The sequence below is a fragment of the Alligator mississippiensis genome, chromosome 9 (assembly GCF_030867095.1).
Source record: "Alligator mississippiensis isolate rAllMis1 chromosome 9, rAllMis1, whole genome shotgun sequence".
NCBI lineage: Eukaryota > Metazoa > Chordata > Crocodylia > Alligatoridae > Alligator > Alligator mississippiensis.
Genome location: NC_081832.1, coordinates 19,552,891 through 19,565,195, shown reverse-complemented (window position 1 = coordinate 19,565,195; position 12,305 = coordinate 19,552,891).

The window sequence follows — 12,305 nt, the reverse complement described above, 5'->3', positions numbered from 1 at the left end:
AGTAATCGTGCAATGGAACAAGAGCATGGCACTATCCAACCAGGACATGGGGCTGGATGCGGTCTACCTTCTGGGCCCAAAACCAGCCTGGAGAAAAGGACGTATACTGAGGCCTTAGTGTATGTTCAGTTTTTGCTGGGACACAGCAGATTGAGAGTCTGAGCATTGGGTAGGTGGACGAGGAACAACCAACCATTATCCACATCACTGAACCTACACTGCTGGCAATAATTAGCCACTTCCCAAATGGAAGGAGAACTCTGTTTTGACACCTGTGTGACTGATGCTGGGAGGAGCTGGGCCTATGTACTTCTGATAAAAGCACTGGAATAATTTATGGGTGAATCCCTGTGTTAGCATGTCCATAGGATGGTTCGAGAAGGGGTTAGGGACAGACTTAAATGAAAAAAGATGGTAGTGTTAGAGGGATGTGATGTGAGAATGTTGGAAAAAGAAGGATCTTGTCCTTGCCTATCATGCTTACCTATGTCTCCTTTTCAACCTGCTGTTTTAGCTTGAACTTTTCTTTGATTTTTTTTCTTTAAAATTAGCCATAAACATTGAAGATGCAGCCCAAAGAACATACTCCCTTATAATTTATACAGTGAACTAAGGATATGTATCATTAATTGTAAGTCATCTTTTATTTTTTAACTTTTAAGGGCAGATTTATCAGTGCAGTGAGCAAGCATTGGCCAACTGAGCTGTTTTATAGCTATTTGTTATCACCATACCAATGCCAAACAGCCAAACAGGTGATTCTGATACTTCATTTGCCTTTGGTTTAAAGGGCTGTGTTACTGTGACTAGCTGTTTTGGAAAGGAGCCCCCCTGAGTCCCAAAGTCAATGTCTTAATGTTTTATTCTTAGTTGACCTTAAAACTGCTGTCCAAAGGAGGACCATTGGACTACAGAAACTTTTTTGGCCACTGATGACCAAGCTTTATAAAAAGTGTAGGGACCTTCACTTACCCTAGCTCTCACCACTGTTTAATCTATCCTGTTTGGGAATGCTTTTGTCAGAAATACCCATGAATTAAAATTAAAACTTTCCAAAGGGACATACTAGTTTAAAAAAAGCTTTCATTGGGAAGCTTTCTGTGATCCAGGATGGAATTTCTCATTCAAACCAAAGAAAGATACCTTCCCATCCCATTGCAGAAAGTCAGCTTGTTGAGGCACTTAATTTGGAATATTAGGAGAGTCAAGGCCAAGTCCTTGCTGTGCCAAATTCAAATGGCTCTTTTTGAGTGAGGGGTATGTATCTCTCGTTATTTCATGAATGTTTTGAAAACTCATCACTTTCATCCCAATGTAGACCAGGGACATTTTCTGACATTTTAGGAGAGGACAATTATTTCCTGCTTCTACCATTGATGTATTCCAGCTAATAGATTTGATGGATGCAAATTACTCAAGAGGAATAGTGATCGAGTTTGTACATTTACCTCAGTTAAATTACTGAGTCCATTGACCTGTGACCCTCTCTGTTCTTTATACCACGATAATTACCTACAATGTTAATAACTTAATTGCAAACTGATTTCTGTAAAGGTAACTTTGTACAGTATAACATTTTAATTTTTAAATATATGGTAGGTTGAAGAGTTTGCACTCTTCTATTCAGATCATTTGGGACAAAGAAAATGATGACATGGACACATTTCTTAAAGGAATCATTTTGCATTAAATTTAAATGCAGCTTCAAAAGCAGTACAAGCAAGTAATGCTGTACTGGGGGAATGGGTAAAATGAAGTCCAACTAGGGCTTTTCTACTAAACCATGCTGACCCATACCTAAACAGGGGAAGACACCTTTCTGAGGACAATTAGGATCCTGGCAGCTCTCCCCCCCCCTGTGAATGATTGCCCTTTGGGAAAGAAATCATAGGGAAGAGGTAAGCAAAGAGTAAAACCACCATAGCAGAATTAGTTTAAGCAGAGACAATGAGGTCAGATGTTTTTTCAACTACTAGGTGCCTATGTGGATGTAGGTACCTAAATGTTTTTCTATTCCAGCCTGCTTAAGTTCTCCAAGAAAAGTTAACGTACATACTTTTGTAATCTTCCATCACCTTAGCCTTAACAATAAGTAGCAAAGAGGGAGTGAGTACGGGAATCCTATCCACTCTTTGTGCTAACCATTTTCAGGGACCTAACTGGGGTGAAATAGAATCACATGTAAATTTCTAAGGCCACTCAGGTGGAATAGGATCTGGCTGTATCACATTGATATGGGCGTGGGTTAAATGTTGTTGAAGGAGGGAAGCATAACCACCCGTTTTGCAGATTGTTGTTGTTTCATCAAATTCAAACTGAAACACAGGTATGTATCATCACCTTAAAAGAAGGCTTTTTACTAGAGCAAAGACACAGTCTCTTTTTTGATTCATCCTGTATTCAAGAAAATGAGACCTTACAGTCTGTGTAAATACAAATGTGATTGCCTCAGAGAAGCAGCTGACTCCATCAGCAATTTATCCTTCTCACTGGAGCAACCTGAGTGAGTGACCCTGATTAACATTTTTTAATAGTTTTATTTTTTAAACCAGCCATTTGAGTCAAAACTGATAACAATTTTTTCTGCAATTTTGACTAGACTGTTTATTCCCTAAGCTTATTTGCCCCTTGCTCCAACCCCCTGCCCTATGTTCCTATCACTTTTGTCTTTCCTTTTAGCTAATCCCTTCCTAATTAACACACCTTTAACAGGAAAATCTTGAAACCAACATACCACTTGAAAGCACTTACTCTGAGCACATCATTTATTCTATGTAGTTTATCCCTGTCTATCCACTATCTGTCTGTCTTTTCAGTTTCAGAGAGTTTAGTACAGAATGGCCCTATTCTTGGTTAGATTCAAAACACTACTAAGAGGACCAGAATTAATAATTTAACTTATGATCTAATGGACCATTTCACTTCTAACAATAAATAGAGGGTGCTGGAATTTTGGAGGGAAAAAAGCAGGGCTAAATCACATAGCTTCTTAAGGTTTAAAATGAAACTCAGCTTTAAATACCGTATAATGTTAATACATTATGCTGTATTTATAGTCATAAACACCACAGTGTGTGTCCGTTTTACTCATTCATTTTCATTCTTGCTATAAAAATACCACAGTAATTTTTAACAGGGGGGAAATTCTGGGAAGGAAAATAACTTGTATAAAAAACCCATGGGCTGATGATGGTTGGCTTAAAAAAACATAGGACCTGACTCTTTTCGGGTTGCCCTCTGAAAGATACTGAATTATCATCGAAGCTCATCTAAAAGGAGCAATACTGTATATTCTTTATGGGGGAGATTAGAGAAGTCAGGAGCTGGGTGCTTTGTGTTGGGGAGACTCCTGCCAGTTTTTTTAACTTAGGCTTGTGAGCTGTTTGTGAACTGAAGTCCAAATAGACTATGGTGGGGGTTGCCCAAATACTGACTTGGAAAATGCAGGCTGTGGATTTGGAATGGCAGTTCTATACACAAGACACACGCTTGGGTTAGGAAGAGTGAACTCTGGTTGTTAGGAGTCCTGCAGTGAATAGTAATGTGCACAGCATTGTGGCGCTGTTGAATAGCCAGGAACAGCCCTAGCCAGCACTAGGCATTTGTGGTTTTTTGTAATGGTCAAATATCTATTCCTGCCATGTTAACAGTTAAGATTGTTGTTTCTCCAATGCTTCCATCCTCTCATTCATGCATTGGTTTATAGATGGGACTCATTGTCTTTCTGTTAATTCTTGGTTTTCCTTTCAAATGAGAGTGATCAATGGATATTTAGAACTGAAGCTACATTAAATGTGAAGACCCTCCAGCAAGGAGGCTCAAGCTCAGTGGAACTTCTGTCCATTTAATTAAGAAATGCTGCTCATATAGAATTGAATGTGCTAACCTAATTTACTGCCATATCGGTCTGTCTCTCTGTCTAGCCTTTTGTCTCTCTCTGCATCCTATACAATGCCCTGGCATCTTATTACATGAGCTAGGTAGATTCTTGCTTGGCTGAGCTGAGATCAAAAAGTAATTTTTCTTTTTGCAACAGCCGATTAGAAATTCATTTATTTTCACATTAGACATTTGGCCAAACAAAAAAAATCTTTGGCAATTTAGCTCCATTTGTATAGTCTGCATAATGGAAGACAGTGAGCCTGTTAGAAAAATGTGGCCCAGGGCAAAAATTAAATGCAGAATCATGTATCAGAAATGAGATGTATTTACTATTGTTTTTGAAAATTAATGGTGCATTTTTAGTTTTTATAATGTAATTTAATGATGCAATTCATCTAATAAAAAAACACATTTTAACTCAGTCATACAGACCTACTGGGGCAGGACAAAATGTACCTTTCAGATGTAAGATTTTTTTTAAATGCTTCGGGCTTTTTTTTCAATACAAAAAAGCAAAACTCTTTGCTTGTGTTGGCTAACAGCTGGGGTATCAGCAGGAGTCCAGTAAAAAGGATATTTTTCTTTCTAAATATTGGTGTTTGTGCTGCATACAATAATATTATAAATGCAGCATTGGGTTTGAAGTACAATGCTGCAGTTGATTATGGAGGGCCATATGGTGCTGGTGTGTTAAACTGATACACGTTGAACATAGACTATAGCTTTAAATGCTGTGGACCAACAATTGTGCTTAACTAGAATATATATACCATATAGTATCAATATACAGGGCTGTCATATTCGCAAGCAAAAAGAAAACTGCTTCAAATTGACATAAAAGGCCTGTGGAAAAAGCACAAAAGCTAGAGTTGAGCACATACCCAGCCCTTGCATTCACCCTGGTTGGATTACTGCTCATTTGAGAAGCTATTCTGTACAAAGGTTTTCTGGGTAGAGTGTCAATAGTTATAAGGGAAAATACATTAGTGGATGCAGGACTCGTTGGAGTTTTCTCTGGCTCTTTTATAAATTTTTTTGCAAGGCTTTGGGCAAATTCCTTGCTGTGCCTCTGCCTTACTTTCCCCAGCTAGAAAGTTGGAATAACCTTTAGAAAGTTCTGCTACTATGTAAAACAGTGATTCTTAACCAGGGCATGCAAACATGATTCACAAGATAAATCCAGAGATTTCAAATAGGAATTCATAATGTTAAAAACATTCTGCCCTGTTGTGGTCTTTCTGAGTTCTTTCCCACAGAAGAATTTCTCTATTATTTTTCAGGGTTGTTGGTTGTAGCTGTGTTGGTCTAAGGACATAAGCAGCAAGGTTCAAAGGTGTAGGGACCTGAAAGCTTGCAAAGAGCTTGTTTCCAACTACTTAATTGGTCTAATAAAAGATATCACATCTACCCAAAGAACCTTGCCTCTTATTTTTCTGTACTCAAAAATGAGTGAATGATTTTTCTGAGGGGTGTCTTGAATCAAAAAAGATTGAAAACCACTGATGTAAAGTTTGTAAAGAGGATGAAGAGCAGTGAGTATAGCTTAAATACTTGAGCTGAGGACAGATGGATTTTCATTGGATATTAAAGCAACTTAGCTTTTTTTTTGATCTAAGGATGTGCATTCTGGTACTTGCAGCTTTGAATGGCATATACATCTACTTTTGTTAGAGGAAAATAGGTTGTCATGCATATTTTTATATACAAATATTGGAGGCTGCAGCTAACTGTGGAGACATTAATGTTTCTTAAAGCTAGCTCAGTTTCTGTGCTTGCATATTTTGTGGAAATGGGTGATCTCTTTCAGGAAAATTAATTAGTAATTTGAAACCACTGAAAACTCAAGGCCCCAAATTTACAGCAGTTTGAGAATTCTGTTTGATTTCTGTTGATAAATTCAGTTTCCACGTCTCTCTTCACTTGTTGATTCTGCTTGTAGTGTTTCATGCAGGACCATGGAAGATTTTCTGTGGCATTTCTAGCCTCCCTGAAGCCAAGCAGTAGAGGAGATCGTCTTAGTTCTTGGAGGGATTGTTAAACCTTTTAATGTTTTCTCATCAATGTGCACATGATGTTTATTAAGACATCTAAACAAGTTAGGTGATGACTGAATGTATACTAATTCAACTGAATATAAAGAGATTTTCACAGTCAGCCCTTTCTGAAGAGGTTTCTTCCTTTTGACAGTCTCCACATGTCAGCTACCGTTCTTTTGACCGAGGAGGCCTTGCACTGGTTCATCAACTCTCCTGAACCCCACAGAGGCACTGCTGGTTGTACTCTTCCTCCCCAGGCTCTGAACATACTGTTTGCATGTTATTCGTATCACCTTCCAGATTACTGCAGCACTGAAAAAGAAGTCAGCTCAGAAACAGGGTAGTTAATGTTAGGGTAAAGGATCAACTAAACTGAAACCAGTCAGAGATTAGATATCTACTGGGCAGAGGAGGGGAGTACAGAGGGAGAAGCTATTGGTAGAGAAACAGTGGTGTGTAGTTCAAAGGTAACACTGCCCTCTTAGTAACTGCTTTTCTAGTTTTGGTTGGACTAGTGGCATAGAGGTGAAATGATTTTTTTTCCTTGTCTATTCCTGAGCCATCTAATCTAATTTGTGTGGCTTTGTAGTAAATTTAAGTAACATGGCTGGGATTCCAATGTAATAGATGTTTTTTTCTTTAAAGTAGTCAGATAATTTTGTGACCAGTAATAACTTTTATAGTTAGATACACTAAAATAGGATAAATCTAGTCTCATGCTTCAGGTTGTCAGCTAACTGCCAGCAGGGGTTAGTATAACCAGATGGGTGTGTGGGAGAATTCCTATGGTGTTTTCCTTCTGGAGCAGTGTATCTTGGCAACTGGATTTAACACTTAGTAGCACAAGTGTCTGATCCAGTATAGCACATCTTGTGCAGAGATGGGTATGGATACTGCAAATACATAAGCAATTTACTGTTTCTTTACTGCTTCAGTATTTTAGGTAAGGATCAGGGCTCCATCGTGCAAACATAATATTGATGGTCCCTGCCTGAAAGACTTTACAATCCAAGTAAAGAAAAATACTCAGTATATACTGTCCATGCCAGAACTATAGATAGTTGTATGCTATGTCGTTGGTGATGCACTGGGGGGCAATGGGGGTTATGTGCCCCCAACAGATTGCTGCACTGACAGTGGGGTGCGGGGCACAGGGCTGCAGCCTGACCGGAGCCAGGGCTCAGCAGCAGCATGGAGCTGGGCCCCACCATTGGTAGCACTTTTCTGTCATCTATGTTGATATATTCAGGAGACAGGCTAATCAATCCAATCAGGCTAATTGGAAATTTTAGGCAGTTAATAAATAGTATATTTTACATCATAAAAGGAAATACAAGATGTAATCCAAATGGTGTTTTCTTCATACAAATTCATACAAATACTTCCTGGACCATCCTGTGGCGCTACAGGAATTGGTACTGTGTGAAAACTAGGACAGATATTAACAATTTAAACAGTTTACAGTTAAAGGAATGCTAGATGAAGGGTGAGTTACCTAGATGTTGCAGACTGGGTAAGGATATGATGGAATAAATGCATTTCTTAAACTTCAAGCTGAAAAATATGCCAAAATTAAATGGAGGTGGAGGAAAGAGTAGTTCCTTCTTTATTTTTAAATTCTTTTTTTCCCCTTTTCTTTTTTTAAGACAAAAGCTAATTTGAAGGAAACTGGAAGGTTTAGTGTGTGCTGTGTATCAATAACTTGGCATTAGGTTTCCAAAAAAGCATCACATAATTTTTCAATGAGAAATCCAAGAGCCTGGGAGATGATGTTATGGTGTGAATTACATTGCAGAGCGGTTGTCAGCTGTCCCTGTCAGCATTTTCTCAGATGCCATAATATGCAGTAAATGCTGTGGCTGCAGCTATTAGGATTATTGTGGTGGTATTTTTTGTGGAGGAGCCACAAATTAACAGACAATAAAACACATCCCCATTTCTTGAATTGCCCCACTGCCTAAAATTGCTTCTCTGCCTCAAGTTCTTTGGCATGTTCCTTTCCCCAACCTCCTGAAAAATTAGGCTTTGTTTAGCCTCAAGGTTACTTTATGTCCCTCTTCTGCAGCCTTTTTGAAAAAATGGTGGTGTGTGATAACCCCAGCCCTAGAGTCCCCAGTTTATCTGTGGTAGTGCCATGTAGTACAATGGCCGAAGATGTAGCTCTTTCTTTTTGATACGTGGGGAAGCACTGCAGGTCAGTGGATAAGAAGAGCTGGTTCGATTCCCAGTTCTTTCTCTGACTTTCTGTATGAACTTGTGTAAGTGGCCAGATCTGTTCCTCATCTTAAACTGGGGCTTAATTCTTCCTTTCTCCCACCCATTCTATTCATCTAGGTTGTAAGTTGTTGGGAGGAATGGTGGTCTTCCACTGTGGTTAGGTACAGACATTACACATAAACCTGTATATGTGATTGAAAACTGATCTAAACCTGTAACTGAACAAAAGTTCAGTGCATATAAACCAGTTTAAAAATGATGAAACCCAGTTTAAGATAGATCTGGATGGATGTAGTATCAGATTTAATTGGTTTAGATTAGACTCGTCTATCAAACTTCTGTACCAGATCTCCTCCTGACTCAAACAGATTGCAGTCCCCCAGCATCCCAGGCACTTTTGTGGGTCCCCACTAACTCCCCCTTGCAGGGTGGGTGGGCTAGCCTTGGCATGTGCTTCTTGGCTCTGGCTGAGAACTGGGCCAGCTCCATCCCTTAGCTGTCACAGAGTTGAGGCAGCAAAGCGTTTGCTCCCCAGCCCTGCATCTTGCCTGCACCGGTCAGCCAGATGGGCAGTGGGGTGGGAGTGGGGGATGGAGGAGCAGAGGCTCCCAGCAACCAGCACAGTGGGTACGGGCTTTGTAGCTAGGGCTTCCCCGCTTCTTCACTGCCTGGCAGGCCTGGCCAGCGCAGCTTTTCTCCACAGCTCTGTCCCACCTGTCAGCTGTCAGTGGCAGGGTGGGGGGAGAGGCCAAAAATGCCCCCCCCCCCCACCAAAGAGTGAACACATGTTCTGTTCCCTCTTGATCCAATTATGCAGCTTAGAGAAACCCTTGTAGGTTTGATTGATTCTCCCTCAGGGTTTTTGAATGACTGTACTTAGCCCTAGTCTTTACAGTGTCTTCATTTATAAATAACTTTGAGACCTGTGGATGAACATGTATTTAGAAGCTCAAAGTACTGCTAGATGGTTTGGTTAAAAATGACAGTGTGTCATGACAACTATCATTGGTCTGACCTGCACACAACTGCATCAGAATGACTTTTTAGCCATGTTCCCTTTATTTTATTAACATTTTTTTGTTAAAATTTTGAAAAGCAGGTAGAGTACCATTGCTTCTTCCTTAGCTGTATGACAGCCTTTGGAGAACAATTGTACTTGCGCATGCTAGGCGCGTCCACACATGCAAGCACGTGCGCTTACAGCAGCTCAAATAGAAGCGGTGCAAATTTGAGCCGGGGCTTTTTGCCTCAGCGCACGTGCTCGGACATGCACTTTGTTGTGGAGAAAATTGTGCCACTTGGGGCAAAATAACCCTGCCTAGCTCCTCCCGAATCTTCAGCCAGGGGGAGCTAGAGCCTGGGGCCTGCACCTGTGCTGTCCCTAGCAGTATAAAAAGCTGCCCTGTCCAGATCCCATCAGTATAAAAAGCCACCCTGGCAAGTAGCTCAGGGCTACCAGCTCTCAGGAGCTTCTGGGGCCCAGCCAATTGGTACCTGGGGACAATACCCGTTGTGCCAGCTGGACTCCGGAAGCAGCCCTGAGAGTTCCCTGCACCCTCTACCCACTGCAGCAGTCTGGCAGTGGGGGCTGCTGCCTGGCTGTGACCTGCTGCGCACCTGCCAGACTCGGATGGGGACTGCACAGCCAGTAGAGGCATCTGCCCCTCTGGGCCAGCTGCCAGTGGACTGTGGTTGCAGAGTTGGCCTTTGTGTGGCACTACTGCCATGTGTGCCCCCTGCCTGGTCATCTGGGCAGCTATCGCCTGGAAGATGTTCCGGGTGTGGTGGCCTGCTTTGAACTGTCAAAGCATGTCCTCCCGGCCCCATTTGTCCAGGAGGTTGGCCATAGCCAGATGGGTCCAAGGTGCCAGCTCTGAGCAGGCAGGGTCCTGCCACTGGCCTCCCTAGCAGGAATTCTGGTGTTCCCTATTGGAAAACTGAAAAATCCATGATAAAAAAAATCCCAAAGTCACTCTCCAAATCCATGTTCCTCCACAAGTAAAACAAAAGACCACTATAAAGAGGGAGAGAGAGTGAGACAGAGACAGTGATCAGTTGGACAATGTTTTATTGATATATCTACAGTGTTAAAGCAAGTCTCTTATTGTAATTATAAAATTAACTCTAAATACAGGTTTCATGAATTCATGAATACATATTTTGCTGCCCTCCCACAAGGCAATGGCCCCCACACAAGGGGTTGGGCCCCCACACAAGGGCTACGGCCCCCCAACAGGGGGTTTGGCCCCCCCACACAAGGGGTTCGGCCCCCCAACAGAGGGTTCAGCCCCCATATAAGGGCTACACCCCCATAACAGGGGGTTTGTCCCCCACACAACAGGTACAGCCCTCTGCAGGGGCTACCAGCCCCCCGGCAAGGCCCACATGCCCCACCCCAGCCCTCTGATTGCTGCCCCACCTGGCTCCATCCCCCACCAGCTGCTGCAGCCCCCCAATGCCTGCCCCACCCAGCCCCACCCCCTGCTCCCCCAGACCTCCTGATGGGAGCCCCACCCAGCCTTACCCCTCAACTTGCACCCCCAAGCCCCCAAGGCTACCCCCACAACCCCAGGCACCATCACTTAAAAAAAAAAAAAACACAGAAAAAGAACAGAAAAAAAATTGGAAAAATAAAACCTCTGCTTACATTAGAAGTGGGGGTGGGGGGGCTCCAGGGCCTCCTGGCAGAGCCTCCCAGGCAGCACAGGACAGGTGGGAAGCAGGGCCCAGGCTGGGGCCACTGGGTCTGTCACCCTGCCCTGCACTGTGCAGGTGGGGCCCCAGTCAAACACACGGCAGCTTCAGCTGCCAGTAAGTGCCGGGGTGTTTTTTGTTGTTTTTTTTTAAAGTATTGGGTGGGGAGGCAGGGATGGGGAGGGCTTGGGGGGATGGGGCCAGCCAGGCCTGGGTCAGGGACCTTTTGGGGGGGAGGGGGGGCTGGTGCAGGGTGGGGCCGGCCCCGGCAGGGGTCAGAGGCCTTGGGGGGATGGTGGGGGAGAGGGGCCAGCTGTGGCAGGGGTTGGGGGCACGGGGGGGCTGGCAGGGGGAGGGGCTGGCCACAGCAGGTGTTAGGGGGGCTCAAGGGGTTGGTGGGGGGAGGGCCCGGCTGCAGCAGGGGTTGGGAGGCTTGTGGGGGGGGGTGGTGGGGGGAGGGGCTAGCCCCGGCAGGGGTCGGGGGACTCGGGGGAGCTGGTGGGGGGAGGGGCTGGCCGTGGGGTGGCTGGCGGGGGGAGGGGCTGGCCCTGGCAATGGTCAGGGGCCTCGGGGGGGCTGGCAGGGGGAGAGGCCAGCTGTGGCAGGAGTTGGGGGACTGGTGGGGGGGAGAGGCCGGCCATGGTATGGGTCGAGGGCCTCAGGGGGGCTGGCAGGGGTCGGGAGGGCTGGGGGAGTGGGCGGGGTTGGTGGAGGTCCCCCCACAGGACACGCGCACAAACACACACACACACGTGGTAGAACACAATGGTTTTGGGGGGTCACTACCCTTTCACATCCTGGTTTGCAGTGTCTGTAATGCATTAAGAGGCAAATAAGCTTCTCAAACACCTGCTATCCAAAGACTTCAGAATACTTCTTGGTCATTAGATTAAACCTCACACCTCTGTGAACCAGACACATGGTAGATGTATCACAGAGTAAAGTGACTGTACTCTATAGTAGAAATGGAGTGGCCACATGCTGCACAGCTTTACACTGGAGTAAGTCACTTCACTCCAAGGTAAAGTTACTCCTCACAAACTGTCAGCTGTACCAGTACTGGTTGTGTGTTTGCTTCCTTACTCAGTATCATCCCAAAGAAGCTGTTTTGTTCCATGTAAGCTGGCTCCCCTGCCAACAGCCAGTTTGGGAGGGTTGGTCTTGTGTCTGCTCCTTACTGTGTGGGCCGGGAGCGGTCCGAGGCCCTCGGGGGCACGCAGCGGGCTGTGGCCAGCAGCCCTGGCACGCGGGTCGGGGAATGCAGGCTGGCGGACTAGAATTAGGCACGGACGCTTAGCAGTTGATTAAAGATTATTTTACTTACACCGTAGATGGTCGTGGTGTAGGCAGGAAAACTTGCTTGAGTTGCAGTTACAGACAGAAAAGAAGAGAGGCGGACAAGAGTTCCTTCCACGCGAACCTCTAGCCCAAACCGGTTGAAGGCTCTAAAACCATGAGCCCGTCATGTCAACCGAA